At 40.7% G+C, this 26,740-nt stretch overlaps 1 protein-coding gene and 1 long non-coding RNA gene across 8 annotated transcripts in view; one reads left to right on the top strand and one right to left on the bottom strand.

Annotated features, from left to right (window-relative positions):
* The window catches only part of gphna (gephyrin a), a 143,299-nt gene that overhangs the window by 94,036 nt on the left and 22,523 nt on the right, over positions 1 to 26,740 (top strand). The window lies entirely within an intron of this gene.
* On the bottom strand, positions 22,059 to 26,281 carry LOC115566120 (uncharacterized). Of its 5 annotated transcripts, none has more exons than XR_003980948.1 (5): positions 25,708 to 26,281; positions 24,396 to 24,527; positions 24,209 to 24,300; positions 23,022 to 23,087; positions 22,059 to 22,323 (listed from the first exon to the last, which is right to left on the bottom strand). It is a non-coding gene; the product is annotated as an uncharacterized LOC115566120 (long non-coding RNA). The 5 variants fall into 5 exon arrangements; XR_003980947.1 differs by lacking the exon at positions 22,059 to 22,323 and adding an exon at positions 22,351 to 22,930 and having other exon boundaries at positions 25,708 to 26,280; XR_003980944.1 differs by lacking the exon at positions 22,059 to 22,323 and having other exon boundaries at positions 22,947 to 23,087; positions 25,708 to 26,277.

A 26,740-nucleotide genomic window follows, 5' to 3' on the forward strand; every position in this document is an offset into this window, starting at 1 on the left:
AAATCAAAACAGAAAAATATTTTAGACATTCAAATTACAAGCTGGAATGTAAGTGGAATGAGAAAATTGGCCAAACTGAAACAAGTACTAAACAGGATAAAAAATCTCAACTCAAAAATAGTCTTTCTACAAGAGACACATATGATTACTTCAGACATACACTCCTTGAGTAAAAGATGGCCAGGTCAGGTATTTCCGGCTTCCCACAGTACTTATGCAAGAGGCGTAGTTATTCTTATACACAAATCAATTCTATTTCAAATCATAAACACTACCCAAGATCCATTTGGAAGGTATATTATAGTTCAAGGTAATATTATGTCACAAAAAATAAATCTTATAAATGTATACGGTCCTAACGAAGACAATCCATCATTTTTTGAAAAGCTATTTCTTACTGTGTCTGCCTTGGAGGGACTTTATATTTTTGGGGGAGATTTCAACTGTGCACTCGACCCAGTGTTAGATAGATCCACACAAATTGATATGACTCATACACTAGAAAAACACTAACTAACTATATGGAAGATCTAAGATTAGTTGAAATTTGGAGATCACAGAACTTAAATAAGAGGGAATATTCTTGCTTTTCAAGCTCATATAAAACCCACTCGCGCATTGATTACTTCCTAATCTCTAAGGAATTGATTTTCAATGTCAAGAATAGCTGGTACAATAGTATAGTAATTAGTGATCACGCATCAGTGTCTATGGAGATTAATTTAGGTAAGTTTGAGCGCTGCTCAAGATGGAGGCTACAGGTTTATCTGCTACAGGACACATCCACACACATGTGGATTAAACAAACATACTACGACCAAGGGGAAAAGGCAGGTAAATTATTGGCATGGAGGATAAAGAAAATGCAAGCTGAAAGAACCATAAATGGTATAAAATCAAACTCTGGCAACTTAACTATGGACCCTGTAGAGATAAATAACAATTTTAGAGATTTTTATAAATTGTCATACAAATCTGAATGTACAGAAAATAGAGAAGTTCAGAAGACATTTCTTGACCAGTTGCAATTTCTGACTATATCAGAGGACGAGAAAATAACACTAGATGGTCCATTAACAACAAAAGAACTGGATGAAGCTATAGGAGACATCAGTAGCGGTAAGGCACCCAGACCAGATGGGTTACCAGTAGAGTTTTACAAAACATTTAAAAGACAGGTATTAAGGCTGCTTCTGGACATGTATGAAGAGTCATTTATGAAAGGAACACTCCCAGATTCTTTAAGGTTAGCTATAATAACCCTAATATTAAAACCAAATAAGCCCCCAACTGAATGCTCGTCTTACAGGCCAATCAGTTTAATGGGATGTGACATAAAAATTCTTTGCAAAACGCTCTCTAGAAGATTAGATAAATATCTCCCTCAGCTGATTATTGATGATCAACAAGGTTTCATACAAAATTGACAAGGTTATCACAATATAAGAAGAGTCCTAAATATACTATATGAGAAATATGACGCAAAGGACACAGCAATGCTGTCAGTTGATGCAAGCCAGGCATTTGATAGGATAGAATGGGGTTACCTCTTTGAAGTACTTCCAAGATTTGGGTTAGGGAAAATGTTTCTAAAATGGCTCCAACTTCTATATACAAACCCAACCGTTGAGATTCTAACCAATCATACCATCTTAAAACCCTTTAGTCTACAGAGATCCACTCGCCAGGGTTGTCCATTATCTCCACTATTATTTACATTAGCAATTGAACCCCTCGCTATGGCTGTAAGAGTACATAAGAGTTTATCAGGTATAACAATTGGGGAGGTGGATCATCGCATCTCTTTATATGTGGACGATATCATATTTTTCCTGACAAATTAAAAAAATAGTATTCCTAGTCCAATGAGATTAATTGAATTTTTTTGAGGGATATCATTATAAATCAGTGTTAATGTTTCTCAATAAGGAAGAAAGACATAGTCCCATAATAGATACCCCATTTATGACAACTACTGACGGTTTTAGGTACTTGGGTGTTAAAATCACTCCTGAACTCAGTGAAATAATCCCAACAAACTATGACCGTCTGGTGGATGGTGTAACTGAAGTACTGAATCGATGGTCTTATTTGCCTGTCTCCATGATGGGTCGAATAAATCTTATAAAAATGTCAATTTTACCTACATTTTTATACTATTTTCAAACACTTCTATTTCCATTATCAAATAAGTTCTATGATAAACTTAATAGACTATTTGGTCAATTTATTTGGAATAATAGAAAAGCTAGACTCCGCCTTAACCTACTATCTTTGCCTTATGAAAGTGGGGGGCTTCAACTTCCAAATCTTCGATGGTACTTTATGGCTTCCCAACTGACTGCAGCATCATATTATTTTTACACAGCGGCGCCCCCAGCCTGGGTAAACATTGAACAGGAGTCCGTTCCGGATTTACCATTAAAGTTGTATCTATATTCCTCTGACATAAAAACATTAAAAAAGCACACAAAAAATCCTTTTCTTAAAAATACAATTTCAATATGGCATGCTGCACATAAGCATGTGGGTGACATGCCAGCACTGTCTCAATTCACGCCTATTTGGGGTAATGCACAGTTCAGACCCGGTAAGAAAGATGGAGGATTTAGGTTATGGAATATGAAAGGCATTCAGAAAATGATGGATCTTTACAAAGTTGGAGTTTTGCTTTCCTTTGATCAGCTGTGTTTGAGATATCAAATTCCAAAAAAACACTTCTACAAATATTTGCAGTTAAAAAGATTTATGCCAAAAAATCCGGACAGATAATGTGTTTCCCTCCTAAATTTACAAGTTTAACTTCCTCAAGTTTTGATAAAGGTGGTAAAGGACATGTATCTAGATATTACAACATATTGGTTGCAAATAGCCCTGAATCAGCACGCGATAAACTAAACGCTTGGAAGCTGGATATTAAGGAGGATATTGATGAGACGGATTGGAATGACGCTTGTTTAAAAGCACAAACACAGACAATAAATACAAGGTTTAAATTACTCCAATATAAGTGGCTTATGAGGATGTATATAACCCCTGTTAGGCTTCATCATATGTCTGCTAATATTCCTGATGTGTGTTCTAAATGCTTGACTGAGAAAGGTACTCTAGTTCACTGTCAATGGGAATGTCTAAAGATCCAGGATTTTTGGAAGGATGTTTTAAAATGTTTGATAGACTTGTTTAACACCAAAGTCACTTTAAATGCCGGGCTCTGTTTGCTTGGAATATATCCGAAGAACTTTAAACTGACCTTGAAACAGACTAAACTATTGGACTTTGGATTTCTCCAAGCCAGGAGGGCTATTGCGCTGTGTTGGAAGAGCATGGAAGCACCATCACTGCGGATGTGGATAAAGGAACTATCGCAATGTATTCGTCTGGAAAGACTAACTTACATTGCTAAGGGTAAACAGAAAGACTTTGTTTAGCTTTAGGAACCTTATATGAATGTAATTAAAGATGGAAAGGTGGGCTCTACCTGAAAGAAAATTGTAAATGATGATGGAAAATATTTATTTTATTTTATTTATATTTTACTTTAGATAGGTGCAAGGGGATGAGGGTGTGTGTGTGTGTGTGCGAGAATGTGTGTGTCTGGGTAATGTGAATATGTGTAGTCCTAAATTGTACTGTTAATATTACTGTTATGTTATGTTTTACTGTTGGGTTGTTCTAAGAAAAATGACAATAAACATATTGTGGAAAAAAGAAAGTGCAAAGCACAGCTTCACACTTCTTGTCACAGCAGCACTTGGCCCAGGCAACATGCTAATGCAGCCCGCTCCACAGGTGCACCACATTTTTTTGCTGGATGCGCTCTTACGATAAGGCTGGGTGATATGTTAAAGTTTTCCAATCAGCCACCGTCATCCTATCAATCAGCGATTGCCGATATATTTGGGCAGTTGTGCACCAGCACTGCATGCATTTTCATCGAATGCAATAATGGAGGAGCTAGTTGCCATCCAGTCGTCATCGGCAAGCCACCATCAAATAACTCTTAACACTACCAATTTGCAGGAGCATTTATAAATACACCACGCTGCTGAGTATGCTACGCTTACACCAAGAAACACCAAACAAGTACTTGCACTCCTCGGCACGCAGGGATGAAGTAGATTCATGCCGGAAAAAAATGGATACAAAATGCTGCATGACACCCTTTTTGAACTCATGTACAGGTTAAATTCATTCCCAACTCTGCAGCATTAGTGGCTCTGCTTGTAGCACCTCTGTGTGCAAGTTACCAGAGCAAGTTGAAGGAGAGTAGCACCCTATAATGTAATAATTTCCTGAAAATGTAATAACGCCTGAAAATGTAATAAAATGTGCACATAACTCAATTGAAAATGGAATAAAACCCAATAATGTAATAACTTCACCAAAAATTTAATAAAATATCCTGACTGATATTGTAATAACATTTTAACCGGTAATGTAATACCTTATTACATTATTGGGAATTTATTGGATTTTCAGGTGGGTCTTTTTTTTTTCAAAACTGATAATGTAATACTTGACAGATAATGTAATATATATGTTAATTTTCAGTCCAGAGTTCTACATTTTGTCTTCTAAGAATCTAAGAATGTCATATTCACTGGATTTGAAACAACAGAATGACTATTGGGTTAAATTGCAGACCTTGAGTACCATACAACCAGTAGGTGATTTGTTAATTTTTAACAGGGGGGATGGTCCAATGGGAGCACCACCCTGCCCCGACACACCTATGTACACCTCCCAAAGGACATTGTTGCAGGACGCCTAACCATAACTGTGACATATATAATTCTACAATTCCATTTTATCCAGTTATCTTCCTTCTCTCCCAGCTACAATTGTCTTTTTATAACTGTATTAAATTAATGAGTAAATACACCTTTAAATTGTATGCAGTGGACTGAGTTTATTCAGGCAGGTTTTCTCATGTTTCTCACAATACACTACAAGCAGGGTTCTTTCAAGTTACATGACTTACATGACCCCTTGGAATTTTTTACCATCTAAATTCCTTGAAGGACACACAATGAACATTGTGCAAAAAAGCAGAGCCTGACCGACTTATCAATATTTGCCTTTATTGATTTATCGGCCGATTCATAAGGTTTTAAAACCTTATACTTAAAAAGTATAATGCAGAACACCATGCTTGGGGTAATAAAAAATTGGTGTAATGACACAGTTTGCCCAGCAGAGTGCATTTTAATGGGGGATAAAACAGCTGGTATCAGGAAATGTAACAGGTACCTCACTAATGGTTAAACTATAAACAAGCACAAAAATGACAATTGGCAACATAACGTAAGCCACCATGTTCTGAACAGACATACTTAGAAATGCTAACAAAAAGTAACATTTTGTTTTTAGAACATAGACAGCAAACTTTTGTTGATCTGGTCATTTTTTTGTTTTTATACAATCGGGAGTCTATACAGAGCGTTTTATTTTGAAAATTGACCGGATGCTCATGCCTTTCCTGTGTCTCTGACTTCCTGTTGGCGCTATCTCTGTTCAGCTTGTTGCAGCTTTTGTCAAAAATAAACCAGGCAGCCGGATCACAAAGCAGCCGTGCCCGGCTTGACTCCACAGTGCACTGGAGCTGATCATGACCGCTTGTGATTTGTCACACACTATCTGCTGCTTGCGGATGGAGAGTGATGGCAGGTTGACATTTTGCTAACAAGGGGGATCATCCCCCCTCAAATTGCCTACTGCATACAACCATATGCACATGTGCAGATACTCAGGGACATGCAACTACATCCCGGTCCTACTGAGTGGGTGATGGACTTTCCTCCTTGGGAGACCAGGGCCCGTATTCACAAAGAATCTTAAGGCTAAAAGTAGCTCCTAACAGGCGAATTGAGGAGCAACTCCTAAAAATAATGGGCGTGTCAGTCATTACTTTAGGACTCCTAATTTTTGAAAATAAGAGTTATTCACAAAACATTTTAAGCCTAAAAGTAGCACCTAAGTCTGGGAGACCTTAGAAGTAGTCCAGAGGACTCCTAACTCGCTAAGACCTGGTCACAGCCGAATGTTTTGGAGACGCTAAATGACAGGGAATTATTAAAACGATGTCGGATGGACCGCGAAGGGACTGAAGTTGTTGAGTGACAGGTTGAGTTGGTGAGGGACGCAATAACGTCTCCAACCAACTGAAACAATCCAATAATGCCAGAGTTAAAATGTTTGGCAACACTCATTTGGCTACGGGGAAAATGCAGCTCTTCGCACGGGACTAGTATTACCTGGGAACCTCAAGTGATTTAGAAATTATCCCACCACGTCCGTGTTTCGTGCAGCGCATTCGCACAGGATAAGCGAAGTCTGTGTTTTAACTCGAATTTACTGACATTATCCCCCGGGTCGATCGCTCCGGAGCCCTTGCTGGAGCAGCACAACGGTTAGATATGGATATTTTTTAATATAATAACTGGTGAGCCTGTTGAAAGATGGAAAAATGTTCCTTACTGCATGCTGCCATGCATGTAATCCATCTAATCATCTTTCGAGATTTCGCTCTTCTGATGAGCCTCCTGAATTTGCACCCAAAATGCTGTCAAAACTTTAATTTATAATTCCCAATGCAGCCTCCATAATTCTCGACCAGGAAAAAGGCAGAAAAAAGTTGTGGAAAACACAAAAATCCTTAAGAAAAACAAAAAACAACCCCAAATCACAGAGATGCCGATTCAATATTCAATATTCAATATTATCAAATGACCTCTGTGTTTGGTGAAATATGGTAGGTAATTCACGGTGGAATTTTTACTTTACAAATTACAAACGTGGCAGATTCGCACAGGATTAAGATCACAGACGACCTCCGCAATTATTACAATTTACTGGAGGTCCCCACGTTATACTAGTCCCGTGCGAATAGGGCTTTTGTCAATCTGAAAAGTTGCATTCCATCAATACACAAATTGTCTTTGACACACGTTACAATATACTGGACATTGTTGCGAAATGGCCCGGATCAACACACGATTCCCGAATTTTAATGGAGAGTGGCAGGGACGTGCACATGATTATAGAGGGGCAGGGGCTCAAAGTCAGAAAAGGGCAGTAAATGCAAAAAAAAAATTTCAGGCCTTAATAACACAATATGTAGATTGATTCATGTAAAATTGATAAACAAAGTACTTATAAAAAGCTAACTTCTTAGCTGTGTATCTTGTGTAGCTGTGAGTGATATGCAACTGCCATTTCATTTGTGTCAACAAATTATTGTCAACACGAGTTTATTCTCATCATCATTATACTGAGGTTTGGAAGACATGCAATTCAGCTGCAATTCTTCAATAGCAATAAAACACTGGTTTATTATTAGACGCTACACATCAAAACATGTGACAAAACCAAGAAATGACTACTGTGACTGTTGGTAGAACAACAATGTTTACAACAGAAAAGTCACAGTGAACTCAATAACTGGAAGAAGCTGAAGATTTGTGGCAGATAAACAGCTGACTCAGACAGCTGTCAGATTATTCTCATCTCTCATTAACAAGCACAAATGGGGGGACTTCCGGTCGGCTGCCACATGGAGTAGATGCAACGCGCGAGAGCTCCTACCTGCTCTGCTTTTTTCAGTCATTCACTCCTTTATTATGCAAACTGGACAATTAATATTGAGTTATTAACTTTTCGTTAATCCACATCTGCTTCGAAATGACTTCGCACCGCGGCAAGTCGAGGAAAAAAGACGACCAAGCCGCTAGCTTGACCATGGAGGCTATTTCTGAGCTACTTGACCAGCACAGGCAGGCGCTAGCTAACGACTTTAAAGTTCTTTCAACCAGCTGGAGAACAAATTCGACCAGGTCCGCTCCACAGTTGATGAGCATAGCCAGCGCCTCTCGTCTCTCGAGCTCGCCACGGGAGCTGGAAAATGTCTGCTCTGGCCTACGAGAAAGCAACTCCAAGCTAGCGGCCAAAGTCATCGACTTAGAGGGTCGCAGCAGAAGACAAAACATTCGCATCCTGGGCCTAGCGGAGTCTGTTGAAGGTGGGCGACCTACAGCTTTTTTCTCCGATATGCATACTTGCCAACATTGGGTTGTGAAAAATAGGGAGATTTTTTTCATCGGTGTATCGGCCCAAGTAACAAGGTTCCTTCGCCAGGTGTGCGATTTATTTGTCATAATTTCTTGCCTTGTATTTTAAACCACACAAAATTCTTAGAACAGTGTTTCCCCTAATTCCCCTGGGGGCATGCCCCCCCGGAAAAAAATTTGAAAAATGACCCTTTAAATCTCACCTACTCGTGAGATTTTTGAAAAGAAAATCATTTTCAGAATTTCAGAATCAGAATCTAAGACATGAGACAAAATAGTGTAGAAGCTGACATTGCTGCTTGAAAATATGTTAACATCCTGAGCATTTCAGAAGTCAGTGAGCCACATGCCATGGAAGCTATTGAGAAATAATTCATAATATTTATCATAATAATTCATAATAATTTATGCATATTAATATTCATATTAAATAAAGGGAGGAACTAAAATACAATAACAATAGGTGTCTTACTCGTCCAGTTTACTGATACAATCTGCAGCTGGTTTGGAGTCACTGGGTCACATGACATGAAAGATATTCTAAAAAACAGCAGTTATTTTGTATTAATTTATTTATGCTAAGTAATTTAATGACGGTCCCTAAATCAGTGTCAGTGATTCAGCGCGAGGCTCTGAGAGGTGAGCTGACCGTCCTCCTGCTGCTGACACTTGGAGAACCTCAGTAAAGTCTCAGCTGGACCCGATATCCACAGAATATCCAAACTGAAACTAACTTCACCCCGGTTCGATGAGTCGCCTGTTGCAGCCTTTGCATAGGATGACGAGGATTTCAGTCACTCAACTTCAACGGTACAAATAGCAGTAATGACAATAATAATCGATTTCAAGATAACTTGAGGTGTGGTGCTTTCACTGTGTGCAACTTAAATTCCCCATTCGCTCGTGATATTAAACCGACAAAAATCACGTCATCATCAAACTCAAATGTCATTATGTTTATCAATACCCGACCGACCGTGCCTTGCGCAACCCCCCTCCAAAAAAAAAGAAAAACAGATTTGCATGATTCACGAGAGCCTCATTTTCAGGTCGGAAAAGCCGGATTGCGGGATTTATCAGTAACAATCACACACCTGCTCATCCACACAGGCAGGCCAGGGTTGCCAGATACTGCAACAAATATAGGGACACAATCTTACTTGTTTCCTTTACTGTAAAATCGGGAGATTAACGGGAGAAATTACTGACCGGGAGCATCGAGGGAGATAGGGATAAAAATCGGGAGTCTCCCGCGTGAATCGGGAGAGTTGGCAACTATGGATATGCTGTGCGAGGTTTTTGGAAAGGAGACGCTCCCATCTCCGCCCGAGATTGACAGAGCCCATCTTTCGCTAACAGCAAAACCGGGCCCCAGACAGAGACCGCGCCCAGTCATTCTCCGCCTGCACCTCTACCAGGTCAAGGATCTCCTGATCCGCGAGGCCCGCCGCAGAGGGAAGCTGGAGTACCACGGCCAGCAAGTTCGAGTGGTCGACGACTACAGCCCCGAAGTTTTGAGCCAGCGAGTCGAATACAGAGAAGTCATGGCGGATCTCTACAACCGAGGGCTCAAACCCTCTCTCCTGTATCCCGCACGGCTCCATATCACACTTACCGACGGAGGCAAGAAGTGGCTACGCTCGACCGATGAGGCGCGGAAATACATCGATGGCCTTCCTCCTCCACCTCTTCGGTCGTAAACGTCTGTTTGATGGCTGTGCCTGACTGTCTACAACCACTAACATGCGATCCTTTTCTCTGGACACTGATTTCGGCGGTCAGACCACAGCTGGTATGGAGCAGCTTACTTAACCATTAATATCACACTCACCTTGGCTGTAGGTATGTGAGTATACCCCCAGCCTTTAACTCAGTGAACTGCTCACATGTGAGTGAGAGTAAAACCAGCCAGTCTATGATAATCTTTCAAAGCAGCATATTTCTTTTTTATTCTGCTATATGACTTTATAGTGTTAACAGTTCATAATAGATCTTAAAAGGAGTGTTTTTTGTTTGTTTGTTTGTTTTTCTTTTCTTATATTTGCACTCCGAGAATAGTTTAATGTGGTTCTAGGAGTGTTGAGTGCATTCTAACACTAAAATAAGGAGTTGAAGATTTTTGGTGCAAGTGACAGGAAGATTTTCTGTGGGGGATAAATAATGAGTGTTTTTAAGAGCTTGCTGCTATGTTCTTCGGCAGCTGCAGGGTTTCCTCCAGGATTTTTTTTAAACCTTGGGGGAGGTCTGCCCGAGTGGAAGAGGGGTGGTGACGACGACGACGGCAACATGAATTTTGAAATGTGAAATTATGACTATTTCAAACTGAATGTTTTTCTAAATACATTATTTACTATAGGGTTTCCGGTACATGGCTTGAAAATAATAATTGCAAATAGGATCTTGCAGTATCACTAGGCCAAAACAACAAACACAACAACAACAAATTAAAGATATAAGTTAAATAACTAAACTAGTCTATACTGAATACCTCAACCTCCTTCTCTGCCTCTCCTCTTTTCTCTCCTCCACTCACCTCCTGCACTACTTCTGCCTGTGCTCTTATCTAATATAATATTGGGAAGTGTTAAATTCGTTCACATCACCAATATCACGCAGGTAATGTTAGGAATATTTAAATATTACACTTATCATGGTACACATCATTATCATTTCTATTGACTTGAGGGAATAACATCACGACAATAAGTCAAGAACATTGAGCCTCTCCTTTATGTAAGGTTACCTGACTCTCTTCCTCTGGAACCTTTCTCTTCTTTTGAAAATAGTTTAATATACTCATCTGAAAATGTAACCAGAAAAGAGTCATGGCAGAAAATGACCTGGGCATTACCTAAGCTAACATTATGTCGTGCTGTTCAAAACGTGTATCTGAAACGTAACAGGTTTCCTCTATCAATAGAAAATTAAGTTTTACAGTTAAAAATTAATCTACAACAAAATAATATCTCTCTCTACTGTATAACCAAAGACTCGACATGCTTTATTAGGCCTAAAGTAATCTCTCTTTAACAACTGTCAATGGTACAAAAATAAAATAAAAATAAGAATCTCTCTGAAATAATGATAGAAATAATGCGTATCCTGTATTAACCAATCAGTAACACATTTATCAGGATTATTTATGTAGCCTGATCCATCTATACATTAGGGTCAATTTCACTGGTTTGAACAAAACTGTATATATAGGCCTATAAAAATATATAACCTAGCTTAGGTACCTTTCTTTCACCCTTTTCTCTCCCTCCACGTCGGACTGTTGTCTCTACTCTCTTCGTCTTTCGCGCGGCGCAGCTAGACAGGCAGGTGGTGACTCAGGTGTTGGTTTTTCAAAATAAGGGTAGGCTATTTGCAGCGTAGCGTCACATTTCATGAAAAACACCATGTTTTGTGCCAAAATCACATTTCATACAATAATTTACATTAATATAAACATAAAAGCAAGGTTTAAAAAAAAAAAGATTATTCTGAAGGTGTGGCAGCTTTTATTTTGCTGTGGCGGTGCCCCACAATCAATTACATGTGGAGGAAACCTTGAGCTGTCTTGTTGTGGGGTGGGTGTGTAAGGGGTGGCCCTGACTCAATTAGTAGGTCTACCTCATTCATCCAGTCCTTTTTATCCAATTTCGGTGTCTCTGATGTCTGGCGTTCCCTCCATCCAAATAAGAGAGAGTACTCCTTTTTCTCGCACGTTCACCATACCTTCACTAGGATTGACTATTTTTTCATTGATAATGAACTGATACCATTGGCGCGCTCCTGTGCTTATCAGGGCATAGTGATATCAGATCATGCTCCTGTTGTGCTACCTTTGTAAACTTTATGAAAGAACATATATCCTTTTTCTTTCAGACAAATACGTCTCCGGATATATCCAGTCTAGTAGTTTGGGATGCTCTTAAAGTGTACCTCAGGGGGCAAATAATTTCCTATGCGGCAAATATGAAAAAAAAGGCCCACCGAGAACGATTAGAATTAGCCGATCAAATTAAGGAAATAGACAAACAATATGCTCAAGTTAAAAACCCTGACCTATATAAAACGCGAGTGGAGCTTCAAACCCAATTTAACCTTGCCTCAACTTACCTTGTTGAGCGCCAACTCTTGAGGAGTAAGTGTTTGTTCTATGTCCACGGTGAAAAATCCGGGAAATTGTTGGCTAATCAGCTAAGAGGACTCAAAGCAAAGAGCAAATTACGAATATCAAAAGGGGGGATGGTAGGGCTACTTCGGATCATGCAGAAATTAATGACACATTCAGGAGTTACTACTCCCAACTCTACACCTCAAATAATGCTATATTAATGGATAACTTTCTGAATCAACTAAACATTCGCACGCTCTCCCCAGACGGTAAAATGAGATTAGATGAACCCATAACGAAAGAGGAGATAGATGCAGCTATTTCCTCGCTGCAGTAAGGAAAATCCCCGGGACCTGATGGGTTTCCCGCAGAATTCTTTAAGACATTTTCTTCACTACTTTCGTCACAGCTAAGCGCAGTGCTGTCTGACTCATTCAAGCAGGGTAAGCTTCCGACATCGTTCTACGAAGCATGTATCACCCTTATTGCAAAGAAAGACAAAGATCCGATGGAGTGTTCTTCATATAGGCCAATCTCTCTATTAAATGTTGATGTTAAAATTCTGGCTAAAGTTTTGGCCCGAAGACTGGAGAACTTTTTACCGTCCGTCATATCTGAAGACCAAACTGGCTTTGTCAAAAATCGATACTCCTATTTTAACATACGTCGGCTATTTGACATTTTATATCTTCCCTCTGGTGAAGCTCCTGAATGTGTCCTTTCTTTAGACGCAGAAAAGGCGTTTGACCGGATAGAGTGGGCATATTTATTTGAAACTTTGAAAAGATTTGGCTTTGGTCCTAATTTTATCACCTGGATAAAATTACTATACTTGAGCCCCACTGCTTCGGTTCTTACCAACTCTCTGCTGTCAAAACCCTTTAACCTCTATCGAGGAACCCGACAAGGGTGTCCTCTTAGCCCCCTATTATTTGACTTGGCCATAGAGCCTTTGGCGATAGCAATCCGCAGCTGCGAGAATATTTCTGGTATATGGAGGAATGGAGTAGAACATAAGGTGGCTCTATATGCAGACGACTTGTTAAGTTTTATCTCACATCCGGATGGCTCTCTACCAGCCATGTTGTCTCTACTGAAAGAGGTTAGCCAGTTCTCAGGATACAAATTAAATTTGAACAAATCTGAACTTTTCCCTGTCAGTGAGGGGATGCCAGCATCAGACTACTCCAACTTCGCTTTTAGGGTTGTGGAAAACAAGCTAGATGAACTTGAAGTATGGGCCAAGCTCAAGAAAGAAATCAAGGAAACCTGTCTCCTCGCCTTCACTGAATCTTGGCTCAGTGACTCGGACCGGGATGAGGACTTCTCACTCAGCGGGTTCGGAATTCCGATTCGCCTGGACCGGTCTCCAGAGATTACCGGAAAAAGCCGAGGGGGAGGAGTGTGTTTTTACGTCAACGAGAGGTACTGTAATACAGTGAAGGTCAGAGAAAGAATATGCACAACTGATCTAGAATTGTTGACAATCTCTCTTCGCCCCTTTTATCTGCCGCGTGAGTTTCAACAACTGTTTTACACACTGGTGTACATCCATCCGCGAGCCAACGCTACTGCCGCTGCTCAGCTGATCGCTGATGTAATGAGCAGGCTGGATGCTGTCTGCCCAGACGCACCAAAATTTGTTCTTGGTGATTTTAACCGTTGCAAACTGAACACTATAATCGATCTGTGCTATGGTACAGTGAAAGGAGCATACACATCAATGCCAATGCCCTCACTTTGAGCTTCTTATCACAACGGAGTGTACCTGATGCCTGTATATAAACCCAGCGTCAGACGTGTGGACAGAGGAGAGAGCTGTCAAGAGCTGGTCTGAAGACGGCATTACCTCTCTTCAAGCATGCTTTGAGTGCACGGATTGGCAGTGTTTCTATGATGGTTGTGATGATATGAATGATCTATGTGATGCTGTTTCATCATACATCAATTTCTGTGTAGACTCTATAATTCCATCTAAAACTGTTGTCATGTACCCAAATAACAAACCCTGGGTGACTAAAGAACTCAAAGCTGTAATCAATAAGAAGAAAAAGATTTTTTACACTGGTGACCCTCTGGAGAAAAAAGCTGTCTCCAGAGAAGTGAGGAACGAAATAAGGAAAGCCAAAATTCAGTACAGGGACAAAATAAAGGAACAGTACTGCAGTGGTGACCTTAGAGCTGCCTGGCAAGGGATAAAACAGATGGCATCCATAAACCAGTACTCTGGCGAAACCAGGCAGCTCACAACTATTAGTGGTGTAAATGACGCTGACCTGCCCAATGCTTTCAGTTCCTTTTTTTCTCGTTTTGAAAGGTCTGATTTTTTATGCAAGATCTCTACATTGTGGATGTCTTTAAAACCTGAAAATGGAATTGCCATCGCAGAAAGGAAAGTTGTTTTTCTGTTCAAAAAGGTGAATATCAGGAAGGCAGCCGGTCCTGATGGCATCTGTGGACGCACTTTGCGTCACTGTGCAGACCAATCAGTGAGGTGTTCACAGTACTCTTTCAGATGTGCGCAGGGAGTGGGGTACCTCCCCCAATTATGGAAGACGTCCACTATTATCCCAGTGCCAAAGATAAATCATCCAATAGATTTTAACGACTTCAGACCAGTGGCACTGACATCTCTTGTGATGAAAAACTTTGAAAAAATCTTAAAAGAAAATGTGGTCTCCTTAATTGATGGCAGATTAGATCCACTGCAGTTTGCTTATCAAGCTGGGAAAGGTGTTAATGATGCAAAACTTTTCATTTTAGATGGAGCACTAAAGCACCTTGAAAAACCCAAATCCCATGTGAGACTTTTATTTGCTGATTTTTCTTCCGCTTTTAATAAGATGCAGCCCCACATTTTAATTGAACGGCTAGCCTCTTATTTTATGCTCCCAGATCAGATCTTATTGTTGTTCTTAAACTTTTTAACAGACAGAATGCAGCGTGTCTTTGTTAATGACCATATGTCTACCCCCATCACTTGTAGCACTGGTTCCCCTCAAGGCTGTGTGCTCTCGCCATTACTTTTTATTATGTACACAGACAGCTGTAGAGCTTCACAAGAGGGCAGTCACTTGGTCAAATTCTCTGATGACACCGCTCTGCTGTCTCTTCTTCAGGATACACAGCTGGATCATGGCTTGGCTCTAAATGATTTTATTAAATGGTGCGATGATAACTTCTTGGATCTTAATGTAAGGAAAACAAAGGAGTTGATCATTGATTTTAGAAATAACAGTGCAGAGCCTAAAAAAAGCCAGATACATGGTGAACCAGTCGGGATTGTGGAAACCTATAAATACTTAGGAACAGGGCTGTAAACTAGCGGTCGCCACTCGCCAAATGCGACTAAAATATTCCCCTGGCGACTTAATTTTAGAGGGATACATGCCACGGGGCAGGTAAATGTTTGTCCTGATGGTCGTGCTCTTGCAATAAATTATGCATGATATAGCAAAACATTGTTGTAGCTGTAAAGTGATAAATGATGACGGTAGCGAACGTTAGTGCTAAACCGGCGATTTGTTGTGTGTCGCACTGAAGTAGCTCCCCGGACGTCACCGCTGTAGAAAATAGTTCCCCTCAGAAGCAACGTAGCGTGGCCGTCACCGCTCTTTAAAAGTTTGGCGCAGTCAGGGGCGTCGCACCCGTGGGGGATGTGTGTGTTTTAACACCTACACTTTTCCCGGTGAGAGGGTTCAACACCCACACTTTTTCTGCAGTTTTTCTGCAGTTTTGCACAAACGCCTCACTGCGGCTGGAGTCACTTTCTCTGGCCGCTCTGTGTCTGCTCTCGCTGCAGCTGCCTCCTCTCCCCTCCCTCTCCTGTTGCTGCTTCAAACATGACACCGGCTGATGATTGGCTGTTCTGCCCTAAGTCCTGCCTCTCTTGCTATGTTAGATTTATTGTTCAGCTCGTGCTGATGAGGCGGGATCTACCGTTAAATACCAAATAACAGCCGGGCGTTTATTTGTCTCAACCTCTCAGCAGACCAGGCGTTTATTTGGGACAGGCGTTTAATTCCCTCCTCACAATAATCCGGGTGAAAATGTCACAAACTTCTCCAGCTTCTCTGTGAATTCTCTGGAAACGGAGAGGAACCAAAAACAATGTCTGTAACGTTCTCTGATGATTATAAACGTTGATTACTCCTGATACGTTCAGTATACAGGTCGACACCAAACCACATGATGTGTTTTATAATGTTTTTATGTGTTTACAGCTGCTAATGTATGTAACGCTGTTACTGTGATGACATATGACAGTTAAATATTTAATCTGTCTATAATAAGCACATCCTGACATGTAACTGAGATTTTTGATAATCTAAGTACTAATAATAACAATCATGACAAAAAATTAACAGACTGCAGATCAAGATAAGAAGCTGCAACTGGCAGTGAGCAGCTTTCTTTTCTGTTAGCAGTGAAGTGACATAGTCCATGACAGAACATTATAAAATATGATAATGTATAAAATAACATTTAATGGTAAAAAAGAAAAAGTGCAGTTTCAGTAGGCTTCTATTATAAATATTATAATTAAACGAATCAAGACAGATGTCACATTTACATGTCAGGGTGTGGTTATTATAGACACAGATTTAATATTTAAGTGTCATTTATCATCACCCCCCGACCCAAAAAAACACCACCACATCCATCCCCCCGCACTTTTGAAAAGCTTGCTACACCTCTGGGCGCAGTGACTGTGATTCCAGCGCAGCAATGACGACACCTCTAACTCATGAGCTGAGGGAAGTTGTACTTAACGCTTTCTTAACGACTTCCTTCAATTAGGTTTCAGTTGTCACGTCACAAAACGTGTAAAACCATGGGTCTATCAAATCCAGTGTAAATGTTATTATGGAACAGTCGCCACTGACAAGTCTATTACAGAGCCTGATAGTTAATTAACGAGTGTTTCCTTTGTCAAAGTTTTGCACTGTTCAAGTTTTCAATTTGCAATGTTATGAAATGTAATTAATAATATTAAAATGTATTTCTAAATAATACTTTGGCCTCTTTTCTAAGCATGTATTGGTATATAATACTGTTATCTCCATGAAAAGTACTGAAACAGATGTATATGCAACAAAAAGAGGCAATTTATTATTTGGCCGGTAAAAAATGTACTTGGCCGGTAGATTCTTCACCTAGCAGCCCCCTTGGCAGGTGAGCCAAAAAGTTAGTTTACAGCCCTGCTTAGGAACCATATTTGACTCCCATCTTAAATTTGACAAAAACACAGAGTCACTTGTCAAACGGGGACAACAAAGAATCCACCTGATGCGGAAACTAAATTCTTTTAGTGTTTCTAAAACCATTTTATGTTCCTTTTATCATTCTTTTATTGAGAGTCTCTTAACGTTCTCTTTCGTTTGTTGGTTTAATGGTCTGTCAGTGAAGGACAAAAACAGTCTTAATCAGATCGTTAGAGTCTGCTCCAAAATTATTGGAGTCCAGTTATCAGATCTGAGTGTAATCTGGAAAAAACGTGTGGTCCAGAAAGCAAAATGCATCCTGAAGCAGGGAGACCATGTCATGTCCAGTGAATTTACTCTGATGCCCTCAGGGCGACGCTACTCTGCCCCCCTGAGGAAGACAAATTGCCACTCAAATTCTTTTATCCCTTCAGTTATTAGGTTGATGAATGCCAATTTTAATGAGTAGGGTTGTGCTTGTTATTTATTTATTTATTTATTTACTTGTATATTGCACAGGTACATGACATCGCTGTTGGGAACCATGAGTTTTTTTTTTTTTTTTGAGGCTTCACCGTCCTTTATGATCATTTTCACAGCACATTACAACCGTACACAATACATTTACACATCCATTCATACTCTGCAACCAGATGATTATCATAAGACAGAGAGTCTGAACAGACACAAGAGCTTCACTTTACATAGATAATGATGTTTCTCTATGTTCAGTTTTATGTTATGACATCATGGTTGTTTTGGTCTGATGAGGTTAACGGCAGGAAAACATCACATTTCCTGGTTCAGTTGCCACAAACACGGCTGGAAAATGTCCCGAAGTCTTGTTTTTTTTTTGTTTGTTTTTTTTAAACATATCTTTATTACTTTTTCAATTTAAACAGGAAAAGCTTTGTACAAAAGCATCAAAGTGCCTTATACTACACAGAACATGGTGAACAGACAAACAACCACAACAGCAACAAAAACCCACACTGTGAAAGAAAGAATAAATAACAAATAAATTAATAAAAAAAAAAAAAAAAAAGGGAGGGGGGGGATTAATGTGAAGTACAGACATGTAAGAAAGAAAACTTAAAGAAAGAAAAAAAAAAGGGGGACCAAAAACAAAGCCAAATCATAAATTAATTATTAAAAGCTCAAATTTGTTCATGAGTTAAAGGGATACGTAAGCAGTTATTCAGGTATTACAGCGTTACTATGGTGTTTGGTTGATTTCACAACTTAAGTGTGGCTCCCTCTAGGAATGTCCGACCAGATAAGTCCATAAAGGCCCTTCTGTAGAGTCTGTGCACTCTCCATACCGATATAATCTAAATATGGATTCCAAGTTTTGTAAAATAACAAAGGTTTGTCCTTAAGCCAGTAGGTCATTGCTTCCAGAGGAATAAGTTCCCTTATACTCTGCAGCCACTGTGAAAGCTTAGGAGGTTTGTCAGAGATCCACTGAAGTAAGATACACCGTCTGGCACCAAACAGAAGAACATCAAGCAGTCTCAGCATACAAGAATTAAGGTTCAGTGCAGGATGTAAACCAAGGATACAAGACAGTGGGGTTAGGTCCAGGTCTTTACCAAATATGTCAGAAATTTCTTTACAGACCTTTCTCCAGAAATTTTTAATAAAAGGGCAGTCAAAGATGCAATGGTAGTATGATCCCTCTGAGATCTTGCATTTATTACAGTATTTGGAGAGTGTGGGATTAAATTTGTTCCTTAGCACTGGTGTAATCTGGAGCCTGTGGGTGATTTTGAATTGAAATTCCTTAACTTTGTTAGTGGACAAACAGCCGAGAGAGCTCAACCACACATCACCCCGCTCATCATCTGAGATTGAAACCCCCAGATCAGCCTCCCAGAGCAATTTAAGATGACCCATGCTCTCACCTGGGGGAAACAGAGCACCATATAACCTGGTTATCAGTTTTCGAGGCTCAGGATCTTGTAGTATCCCTTCTACAGAAGAGCGAGAGAACCCACCAGGACATAACCTTGTTTTTGAGGAGATAAAACTATGGACCTGCAGGTACCTAAATAAATGTCTGGAGGGAAGGTCATATTGTTCGATTAGCTGGTTAAAGGATTTGACCGTGCCATCAGCTACCAAGTCTCCTATAGTACAAATACCCTTTTCAGACCATAAAAGAAATGCGTTGTCTTCAAGGCCAGGAGGAAACTCTGGGTTAAAATGAATGGGAGTGGTAAGAGAGAGGCAGTCCTCCTGAGTCCCTATTTTATTGAAAATTCTCCAAACCTTTAATGTATTTTGGACGAGGTAATTTCCCCTTACTTTGTTCGACACCCATTTTTTAGAAACATATAAAATATTACAAAGAGGAATTGGATCCAGAGGGGCAGCTTCAATGCTACGCCAAGTGGATCGGGGATCGTTTCTAAACCATTCCCAGAGATAGCGGCCGAGGCAAGCCAGTTGATAATATTTAATCTTCGGCAAGGATAACCCTCCTTCTTCTAGGCGAAGTTGTAGCTTTTGTAATTTCAGTCTGGCACGTTTGTTCCTCCACAAGAAGGAAGATAAAGAGCTATTCAGGATAGAGAGTGACTTTCTAGTCAGAAGAACTGGGACCATTTGGAACACGTAAAGCAGACGAGGAAGTATGTTCATCTTAAAAAGGTTTACCCTGCCTATTAGAGATAATGGGAGACTGGTCCAGCGTGCCAGATCCTCTTTAATTTTACGGATTAAAGGTATAAAATTGGCTTTATAAAGACCAGAGAGGGAGGGAGTTATATGTATACCAAGATAGGTGAACCCAGAAGGTGACCATCGAAAAGGTGCTGCACTAGAGGAGAGCCAGGGGGTGTGGTGGGTTAGGGGCATAGCCTCTGACTTTGAATAATTAATCTTGTAGCCTGAAAACTGGCCGAAGGTTCCAATAATTTCAACAATTCTGACAACAGAAATCTCAGGGTTACTTAGAAAGAGCAGCACGTCATCCGCATAAAGGGAGATGGTGTGTTTCTGGGGACCTATGTTGATGCCAGCCACCCGAGGATCGCTCCTTATCGCCTCTGCCAAGGGCTCAATGGCGAGCGCAAACAGAAGAGGAGAGATTGGGCAGCCCTGGCGTGTGCCACGCGCAACTGAAAACGTGGGAGATTTCCAACCATTTGAAATGACGGAAGCACGAGGGGAATCATATAAGAGAGAGATCCATTTAATGAAGCCATCTCCTAAATTAAATTTAGAGAGGACATTCAGTAAATATGACCATTCGACTCTGTCGAAAGCCTTCTCGGCATCGAGAGAAACTACGACAGCTTTAGCTTTCAAATTTGTGCCAAATTGAATAATATTCAGCAGTCTCCTGATATTATTGCCGGAATTACGTCCTTGAATAAAACCGGTCTGGTCCAACGAAATAAGGTCTGGAAGGACAAGCTCTAATCTTCTAGCTAAGATTTTTGCGATAAGTTTTCTATCAACATCAAGCAAAGCGATTGGTCTGTATGAGGAGCAATCCTCTGATGGTCTGCCCTTCTTCAGGATCAGCGAAATGTTGGTATCCATCATAGTATTTGGAAGGTGGCCAGAATTAAACGAATGGGATAACATTTTAAGCAGAGGATCGACTAGCAGGCTCCGAAAATATTTAAAAAACTCAGGAGTCAGGCCATCAGGGCCCGGGGCCTTGTTATTTTGTAGTTCATTAATAGCAGCAATGACTTCCTCTCGTGAAATAGGGCTGTTTAACCGATCTTTCTGGGTCTGAGAAGCCTGAGGTAGAGTGATGGCTGACAGAAAATTTTGCATCAGGTCCTCAGACTGAGGCTCAGTTTCAGATTTATATAAAGATTCATAAAACCCTTGAAAGCATTTATTAATATCCTTACTATAATGGACAATTTTACCTGTCTCGTCTTTTATTGCAGAAATAGCTTGTGAGTCAGATCTGGTCTTAACTAAATTAGCCAAGTATTTACTGGACTTATTCCCGAACTCATACATTCTGTGTTTAGAAAAAAACAGGGATTTCTGAGCCTCTGCTGACATAAGTGTATCCAGGGCTGCTGTTGTGGTATCAATTTGAGATCTCAAGTCACTGGAGGGGTTGATATCAAATTCTCTCTGGAGCTTCTCTAATTGTTGTTCCAAATTCTGCTGTTCTGCCTCCTTATTGTGCTTGAGATGGGCAGAAAAAGATATTGTAATGCCCCTAGACACAGCTTTAGCAGTCTCCCAAAGCACATTAGGAGAGACGTCTGGGGTACCATTCTCAGCCAAAAAGAGCTTGAACTGCTCAGTAAAGTATTTTATAAAATCTGGGTTTTTAAGCAGGTGATTTTTAAAACGCCACTGAGGCGGTGGACGCTGCTCTTTACTAGACATAACCAGAAATAATGGGGCGTGATCTGAAATAACAATATTACCAATTGAGCATGAGAGCACTTTTGAAAAGGCATGGCTCGGAGTGAAAAAATAATCAATCCTCGAGGAGGATTTGTGTACCTTAGAATAAAATTAATATTGTTTGTCGGCAAACCAGATCTGGGCCACTGGGGGGCCGTCATTCTTTGCGGTATGTCACCCGAATGCAAGTGCCTCAGTTGGTCCAGAGCTGGCCCATGTGTGAGCCAGCTCTGGCTAACCAGATCTGGGCCACTGGGGGGCCGTCATTCTTTGCAGTATGTCAGCCGAATGCAAGTGCCTCAGTTGGTCCAGAGCTGGCCCATGTGTAAGCCAGCTCTGGCAAACCAGATCCGGGCCACTGGGGGGCCGTCATTCTTTGCAGTATGTCACCCAAGTGCAAGTACCTCAACTGGCCCAGAGCTGGCCCATGTGTGAGCCAGCTCTGGCTAACCAGATCTGGGCCACTGGGGGGGCGTCATTCTTTGCAGTATGTCAGCCAAGTGCAAGTGCCCCATGTGGACCAGAGCTGGGCCAGACGTCAGTCTAATCCATGCTGCATCTGGCCCGGATTAAAAAACAACAGAGGTACAATTATACAAATGACTTTATTTTCACAGCTAATTTCCAAAATACATTTCCAATATGGAATAATCAATGCAAAGTGTTATCAGATAAGTGCAATATGCATCGGAACATTCAGTACTTTTTTCACAATTCAAAAAGCGGCAACATTTTAACACTGAAAAGTTGTATAGCTGGCAGTATATGACTGCAGCCATGCTGCATTCATGGTAAACACACATCCTTTATAATAAAAGCATAGTATCAGAAATTATAGACTTCAAAATAAAACTCTGAGATTTTTCCATTCACATGTACGACCCACTTGGGTCCTGACCCATCAGTTGAGAGCCACTAGCATAGACTGTTCAAAAACATACAATGCAGCGGAATGTTGCATAATACCTTAACATATACTTACAACATATCTGTCAGCAAACACAACATGTCAAGAGTCTACAGAACATTATTACGAATTTAACATTCACTGCCATATCTTCAGTTTAAAAACCAACACTGAACATTTTAGACAAAACAACTTGGCATAGACTTTCACACCATGCATAGAAACATCACGTCTCCATGTGTTCCACCAGCAGTAGCACCTTACAAAAAGTGAAGAGAGTTCAGATCAAAAGTCTAAAATGCATTACGCATGAGAGCTTCTCTCACTGTCCATCATTCTCATTTACTCACTTCCTCCGCTGTTCCCATCAGGTGCTTTCTGCAACCATTTTGTAATCCTGGTCTCGATTTCTTGGTCTGTGGCATCAGAAGTCAGACACACACATACAAACACACAAATTAATGAATATCACAGTACAGTTCACAAGTGACACATCTGATGACTAGCCAATAAATATGATTGGCACTACATTCCAACAGCCATCAGTGTGTTTGGCCATTAACATGCCCCCCCCCCCCATGCATTGAATGGAAAAGAAATTCATGAAACTATTTAACAGTTTTTTTTACTTTATTTAAATTTTGTGATGACGAATGCAATCACATTGCTGCAATTTAAGTTGTTAGAATACACATATAAAGCACTAGGGATGTTCCTGATTAAACGACTGGTCATGTAAATGTTTCAAACATCGCTTGTCGTCACCAGAAATAGTGTAATCTAGTGTAAAAGGTGGCAGCGAGTCCGGCAGTATCTCGACATAGAAAATGAAAATAAGGATGTAGCCTGTGTCAGAGTAAACTGGCATACCGGTATAAGTGCTCGACCGGAGCAATGCATAACCACATTCAGTACCCACATCACACACACATTCACATCAGCCTGCTTGCAGATCTTGCCAAACAAATTTCTACAACATCCCCCCCTCAGAGAAGAAAATAACAGCTGCACCCCCCAAATAATTATTATTGCTATCATTACTGTTATACGTCATGTTCCATGCATTGTCAGACATTGGGATGGCATTTAGCTCGGCAGCAGCAGCTTCTCCATCATCACTGAACACAACTGAACTCCGTTTTTATTTAAATGAGGAGCTGTTTGATAGATACCATTGATCCCACTGTTCAACAACCAAATGCTGATATAGTTGGCACTTAGTGGCACACATTAATGAACTGAACTATGTTAATGAAATGTGTCATCTTCTCTGACCACTGACATGCTGTGTGGCTACCGTTAGCAGTGCTAGCAGCAGCCTGCTCTCCGTGCAGGATAACATCCACATCTGATGATTTTGCAACTTTTACTAAATCATTAATAATTAGATGCTAAAATCATAACATTCCATCCATTTCTACATAGGCACTCTTTAAAAAAAAAGAAAAAAATAATTAAAATACCACTGAGCCATCAGCTATTCTGGATTGCACAACCTCATCTCAAACAGGCTGGGCTTTGAAACAGTTTTCTTTACCTTGTAGGCCTTGATTAGCTCCTCTGTTTTTCACCAAGATAGAGAATGAGGCCTCTGATCACATCCTCTCTTCTGGACTCAATGCTGTTGTGCTATAAAAAAAGAAAGGAGATCATGCCAAGTACAAACATCAGAATGCTAATATATAACTAACTATTTAACTGCAATAAGCACATGCCTCATTTACCATGTCACAGGTCTCATCAAGTTTCTTCCCAACAGCTTAGAGGCTCAACAGCCTGGGTGTGTATTGGTCCAACTTCCCCAGTAATGTGAACTGTAGTGGCTTTAGTGTGATCCTCCATAATTCATCCTTGATCTGCAAAAGAGGTCAGAAGTGAGATGGAGAAACATCTTGAGATACAGAAAAAAAGAATAACAGAGACACAGAGCAACAAAAACAGAACAGAGTCATGCATTTTATTCTGACAGCCTCATCAGGCTTACTTTTGCTGCATTTTAGACTGGGCTGTCACGACATTTTTTTCAGTGAAAGACCAGAATCTCTGCCCCCAAAAATTACTTTTTGTCTAGTCCATAAACTGAAATAATCGAACATGTGTCCACTTTCCCCACAACAATTGTTTTTGCATACCTTCACCAGTGTGCTTGACACGATAAATCATCTGATAAGCACACAATGACATAGTAACTGACCACTAAAGAGATCGTCTATGCAGCACGCATCTCACTCTGCCCCCTGTACAGTGGGCTCTCTATTTGAGAACTCGGCGCGGTGTATCACCTGCAGCGTGGCTCGCTCTGCCCTCTGCTGCGGTTCGTGGCTAACAAGCAGACCTAACTTAACAACCTAGATGTAGGCTAAGTTACCTGCTAGTTAGCAGCCACCGCTGCGACCAAAAACCGGCCACACAAACCCAAACACACACGGCCGACTTACAGCTAACACTCCTCGCTAACGTTAGCGAGGGGTAGCCCCGTACACCGGGGTGTTAGCCGTTAGCGAGGGGTGTTCGCGGCACCAGGCGCCCCTCGCTAACGGCTACTGCCTCGCTAACGGTGTTAGACATTAACGGTTAGCCGTTAGTGAGGAGTTACCGAGGGGCGCCGTGTGTCGCGAACACCCCTGGCTAACGGCTAACCCCCACCGGTGTTAGCCGATAGAGAGGGATTCTGCACAGTGCCATAGATAGAAATGCATACTAACGTTAGTTTACTCTATCACTCTGGTTCTGCATGCAGACATAAACCGGCACCCAGCGCTGTCTGATTAACGTAATGTGAAAGAAAAAACACATCCATGCTTACTTTAAATTATAGTCACTTGCAAACGTCAGGTTCAAATTACATTTGAAGCAAGTATTTTAAAACTTGCTAACATTTTTTTCAAGTTACACAGAAGTCTGTTGAAGCCACTGTTGTTAATTACAAATTACATCAGGTGCCTCCAGTTATTTTACTTATTTCTACAACAATGTGAAACCTGAAAGATTGTAGTAAGTAACCAACTATATCAATAACATTAACTAAATTCTTACCTTAACAGTTCAGTCTCCCATTTTTCAAATTTCTCCTTCTGTCTTTGCTCAGGCGTTTGGCGCGAATACCCAGAATGCACCACAGGGGGGGGGAGGGCAGTCGGAGTAAATACAAAGTGTAGAAGATTTGTTGATCCGCTTACATACAGCTTGTTAGGGAAAACAATCAAAATGACTTGTGTTTTGAACAAATGTAGAATAATTCACAACTTGATATATTCATGTCTAGAGACAAACTTTGTTTTGTATTGTTATTATCACAGGATTAATTATGTTACAATTATTTATTCTTAGATTGACTTGTTTCAGTGTATAGAAACGCCTGTAGGAACCAATAAGACTTATGTGGGAACCATTAAGACTCCTATAGAAGACTCCTGTAGGAACCATTAGACTCCCGTAGGAAACGTTAGTAGGGACCGTTGAAGTCCTGTAGATTTGTGTAGGAGATATTAGAACCTTAGAAAAACAAACCAAACCATTAGGACAACATAAGTAGCCATTAGAAACCATTAGAAACCACCAGGAACCATTAGAAACCAATAGAATATGCCTAATGGTTTGTCTGACTTTTTTCAGCAGGGTACATATCTGGGCCACATACAACTAACCACAAATAGCCCACATTTGGCATGCCATTACATAAACGGTGCCATCATTGCCAGACCTGGCCCACATCTGGCTAACATTCTATTTACCAGGTCAGAAATAGGCCAAAAGTGCCGGCTTGATGCCAGATCTGGCCCAGACCTGTCTGTTACAGATCTGGGCCACATACACCTAACCACAATTGGCCCACATTTGGCATGCCATTACATAAACATTGCCATCATTGCCAGACCTGGCCCACATCTGGCTAACATACTATTTACCAGGTCAGAAATAGACCAAAAGTGCCGGCTTGATGCCAGATCTGGCCCAGACCTGTCTGTTACAAATCTGGGCCACATACACCTGACCACAATTGGCCCACATTTGGCATGCCATTTCATAAACAGTGCCATCACTGCCAAACCTGGCCCAGACCTGTCTG

Source organism: Sparus aurata, chromosome 16, assembly GCF_900880675.1.
Source record: "Sparus aurata chromosome 16, fSpaAur1.1, whole genome shotgun sequence".
NCBI classification, from domain to species: Eukaryota; Metazoa; Chordata; class Actinopteri; order Spariformes; family Sparidae; genus Sparus; species Sparus aurata.